Source organism: Hyla sarda, chromosome 3 (assembly GCF_029499605.1).
Source record: "Hyla sarda isolate aHylSar1 chromosome 3, aHylSar1.hap1, whole genome shotgun sequence".
Taxonomy (NCBI): domain Eukaryota; kingdom Metazoa; phylum Chordata; class Amphibia; order Anura; family Hylidae; genus Hyla; species Hyla sarda.
Genome location: NC_079191.1, coordinates 359,428,799 through 359,433,881, shown reverse-complemented (window position 1 = coordinate 359,433,881; position 5,083 = coordinate 359,428,799). Strand labels below are relative to the sequence as shown.

At 40.8% G+C, this 5,083-nt stretch overlaps 1 protein-coding gene across 5 annotated transcripts in view; it reads left to right on the top strand.

Annotated features, from left to right (window-relative positions):
• Positions 1 to 792: 792 nt before the first annotated feature.
• The window catches only part of NKX2-2 (NK2 homeobox 2), a 105,806-nt gene continuing 101,515 nt past the window's right edge, over positions 793 to 5,083 (top strand). For 3 of the 5 annotated variants that reach the window (XM_056567658.1, XM_056567659.1, XM_056567656.1), the window contains exon 1: positions 795 to 998. The gene's annotated coding sequence lies outside the window, so the exon portion shown is untranslated. Of the gene's footprint in view, positions 999 to 5,083 lie in introns of all 5 variants that reach the window. The other 2 variants (XM_056567657.1, XM_056567655.1) reach the window with 2 other exon arrangements.

Below are 5,083 nucleotides of genomic sequence, written 5' to 3'. Positions count from 1 at the left end.
ATCTCCCCTGTATATCATGTGAATAATATTCACCAATCCAGCACTGTATACAGAGTCATCTCCCCTGTATATCATGTGAATAATATTCACCAATCCAGCACTGTATACAGAGTGATCTCCCCTGTATATCATGTGAATAATATTCACCAATCCAGCACTGTATACAGAGTGATCTCCACTGTATACCAGCCCTTAGAGATAGTTTTACATAAGCCTGCTCCATACACACATTCATTCCTGGGCTCCAAGTTACACAGCTTAAATTCTGCTCATACCTACTGATCAATGGAAACCAAATGATAGGTCTATATCTACCAAAGCATGTGCTAGCACAGGTCCTATCTGCACATCTAATGCAAACTGTGCCCCACACTAAATACTGCTGCTGCAGCTGGCTACTTGGTTGGCTACTCAAATATTTATTACCTGCAAAGCACAACTAAAGAATCCAAGCCCCAAGTATTCAGCATCAGGCAGGGAGTTATCTGTGCAGCTTTTGTATACTGAACAGTGTGTCCAGTCCTTGAGCAGAACAATATGCATTGAAGCAAGCGCAACTACTGGGAAACATAGACAAGTATATGCCAGATGAACGCTATCAAGAGGGAAAGGGTGTTTGCACTTATAACCAATTTATTACCGATGAACATATGGCCAATATTTTGCCTCACGTCACAGGGAAGAAAAACAAACAGAACCTGCAATTTAAGAGAGTGGGGGTGGGTGAGAGTCAGTCTGCAGGAGGGACTCACAGAGTCATCATAGACAGATAGGAGCAGAGGGGACTTTGTGTTAGAGAGAAGAAGACATGTGGGTCAACTGAAGAGAAGGACAAATAAATGTATTTGCACAGTGAGAGAAGAGTGCAGCAGAGTATGTGAGCTTGTTCCTAGAGTGCCACCTTATCTGTCTCTCTCCAACTCCTTACTTACCTCTGGAAGGCTGAACCCGTCACCCAGTTGTTCCTCTCCTGGTTTCCTACTTTCATCTGCCACCAGGTGAGCTGATTTTGTCCCCCTCTTTGCTGTCTCTCTGCTTTGCACTCCAGCTAGAAATACTGTCTCCCATCTCTGTTCTTGAGCACTTGTTTCCTCTGAATGACTGGATTTAAAGGGATAAGTTTATTTGCAAGTGCACAAAGAGGCTGCGAATCGTTTGATCTGAGCTTGTGGATGGGGAAATGTAAACTAGTCGTGGTTTTCGATGCTGCAGATTTTGCTGCTAGGTGAGGTGGGTTTTAATTCACAATTAAGGACATTTGATCACAATTGTCGGGATTTCTAAAGGGGGGGGGGGACCTCATCTCTGTGGGGCAGCAGGTGGTTCAGCCTCTGTGTTCCTGTACTGCTTCCACTGACCCAGATTGGAGAAGACAGGTGACATTAGAAGGGGCACTAGTGCCTGCAGATGGTCTCTTAGAGATAGCTGGGTAATAAATCAAGCTCGGTTCTCTGTCTGGCATTGGAGATTCTATCTATTGGGTTAGTGCTTCTGGTTATTGCTTCCTTTGCCCTTCATACTTCTTTATGTACCTAGCAACATCATTGCTCATGGTGGCTCCTCTATTCTAGAGCTGCTCTAGTTATTCACCTAGGAGTCCTGCAGAACTAGTGGACCAGGTTCCCTCCAGTACAGTGGTCCCTCAACTTACAATATGAATTGGTTCTGGGACGACCATTGTATGTTGAAACCATTGTATGTTGAGATCATAACTCTATGGAAACCTGGTAATTGGTTCTAAAGGCACCAAAATGTCATCCAAAAATAGGAGAAAAAAAAGTGAGGATTAAAGAAAAATAAGTAGATAACTAATATAGATAAAGCAAGTCTGTACATATAAAAGTAGGAAAGATCTGCTGGGAGCTGTAAATCACTGTCTATGTCAGTGTTTCCCAAGCAGGGAGCCTCCAGCTGTTGCAAAACTACAACTCCCAGCATGCCCGGACAGCCAAAGGCTGTCCGGGCATGCTGGGAGTTGTAGTTTTGCAACAGCTGGGGGCACCCTGCTTGGGAAGCACTGGTCTATGTAGAGGACAGGAGCTTCTTCGGGGTCCTGTACAGTACACACAATGGGGGACATGTATCAAAGATTTTACCCCTGTTTTATGTGTATTTTTTGCGCAAAATTTTTGCAAGCCCTTTTTTTTGCGCACCTTTTGGGAGAGCATGTCCTCCAGATGTGGCCGAATCGGGGTACCTTGTAGTGACATCTATAGTACGCATGGATTTATTAATTGCGTACTTTTCCTTTACACCAAAAATTTCGCCGCAAGAGCTGGGTTTCTTTTTTTTTTTTGCGCAAATATAAGCCATCTTGGACTTAACGTAGCAAGATGCTCTAAATCATCGATTCTATTTTCCAAAGAGTGGATTTAGGAGATGACTATATTTACCCTCAATTTATGAAGCTCATTGCACTTGATTGATAAATTTAGCGCTTCTGCGCATAATTTAGAATTCAGGAAAAGGGGTAAACTGCTTCTACCCTACACAAATAATGATACATGTCCCCCAATGTCCTAAAAAAGTAACATGGAGTCGCCCTCACCTGGTGTCCAAAGGAGCAAGTAACCCTGGCCCAAAGAGTAGTACAGAACATATGTAATATCTCCCTGTACTGTAGGGGGCGCTACCAGACACCAGTCAGTGCATACGCTTCAGTAATACAGGAGTTTTACCAGTGAATGCCCATTCTGATTGGTCAGTTCATTGACACGTTTCACAGATCTGGTCTGTCTGTAGTATTGTATGTTGAGTCTGGTTTCAACTTACAATGGTCCAGAAAAGACCGTTGTATGTTGAAACTATTGTAAGTTGAGGGATTGTAAATTGAGGGATCACTGTCTAACCTTCCTTCTGCAGATATCTGAAGTGTGATGGGAACTCTTGAGCAATTCTCTTTTGAGTCAGTAGAGATCGCTGGAGGATCAGTAATGTTCCACTATCTCTAGTAGAATCCTCCACCAAGATGATTTCTTTCCTGCCTCCCATCCCTTATGACTTGCACAGCCATTATCATTAGGAATAGGGAGGGCATGTATTTAGCAGAACATGCTTAACTGGTATCTTAATTTTCCATAGCAAATCCCTTTTATCCACTATGCAATGGACATCCCAACCAATAAGACATAGAAGGTATGCACCTCTGCCTGCTTCATTCATTATCCCAATTTGGCTCCAACCTCCCACAGATGTCCTACAGGGACAGGTTTTTTTTATGTAGCAGCCACGTTTAGATAAGAATATGCTTAAAGCATTGTATTTCATTTTGGAAAATAAACGTGAAATCAGGCCATAAAATGCCAAGCTTTTACCATTTCTAGGCTAGATATGGCCGCTGGGAAAGTAAGGGTGCTTAATCTCCTTGTGACATATTTAATCATTTCTGGAGCAGGGAAGATGAATAAAAGAGAAAATGTTGGCCTGAGGGAAACAAAGGGTTTGATTTTCATATTAAACTCTCATAATGGACAGCACATAAAATAAAGAGCCAGGGGCTGTGCCATAGCTGTGCCCTTAACTATACCCAGGCTATACATTAAAGCTGGTGCTGGTGCATTCATTATGGTAGCCTATGTTCAATCCCTCCTGGGTAGCCTCGGGATGTATCCACATCATGGAATGTGACTGATACAAAGAATAAATCCCCCAGCTTATTTCCTCCGAATGGGTTTATCACATTTTGGTGAAAAAGAATACAAAATTCCAATTTAGATTGTTGTATTTTGAACAAATAATTAGCAGCTTGTCATGTGGAGATGCCTGGGGTGGAGGAGTTTACTTTGTATCGATTCCTATGCTTTTCATCTGACCCTCTCATTGAAGGTGCAGTCAAATCTGTATAGACTTTAAAGGGGTTATCCAGGAAAAAAAAAATTTATATATATATATATATATATATATATATATATATATATATATATCAACTGGCTCCAGAAAGTTAAAGAGATTTGCAAATGACTTCTATTAAAAGATCTTCATCCTTTCAGTACTTATGAGCTTCTGAAGTTGAGTTGTTCTTTTCTGTCTAAGTGCTCTCTGATGACACGTGTCTCGGGAAACGCCCAGTTTAGAAGAGGTTTGCTATGGGGATTTGCTTCTAAACTGGGCGTTTCCGAGACAGGTGTCATCAGAGAGGACTTAGACAGAAAAGAACAACCTTAACTTCAGAATATATATATATAAATGTTTTTTTCCTGGATAACCCCTTTAAAGTCTATACAGGTTTGACTGCGCCTTCTATGAGAGGGACAGAAAAGAACAACCTTAACTTCAGAAGGTCATAAGTACTAAAAGGATTAAGATTTTTTAATAGAAGTAATTTACAAATCTGTTAACTTTCTGGAGCCAGTTGATATATAAAAAAAAGTTTTTCCCTGGAATGCCCCTTTAATGCTTCATATACAGTTCACATAGTTTACACCAGCGGTCTTCAAACTGTGGCCCTCCAGATGTTACAAAACTACAACTCCCAGTTGGCTGTCCGGGCATGCTGGGAGTTGTAGTTTTGTAACATCTGGAGGGCCACAGTTTGAAGACCACTGGTTTACACAATCTATTGCTTCTGCAAAGTAAATACTGCTGTAGAGAATCAGCATTAAGTCCTGTATATTATCAGGTTTGCCCAAGCCACAATCCTATTGATTTTATTAAATGCACCCTTAAAGGGGTTATCCAGGAAAAAACTTTATATATATATATATTTTATATATCGACTAGCTCCAGAAAGTTAAACAGATTTGTAAATGACTTCTATTAAAAAAAAAATCTTAATCCTTTCAGTACTTATGAGCTTCTGAAGTTAAGGTTGTTCTTTCCTGTCTAAGTGCTCTCTGATGACACGTGTCTGGGGAACCGCCCAGTTTAGAAGCAAATAACCCATAGCAAACCTCTTCTAAACTGGGGCACGTGTCATCAGAGAGCACTTAGACAGAAAAGAAAAACCTTAACTTCAGAAGCTCATAAATACTGAAAGGATTAAGATTTTTTAATAGAAGTCATTTACAAATTTGTTTAACTTTCTGGAGCCAGTTGGTATATATAAAAAAATGTTTTTTCCTGGATAACCCCTTTAAGGACTCTC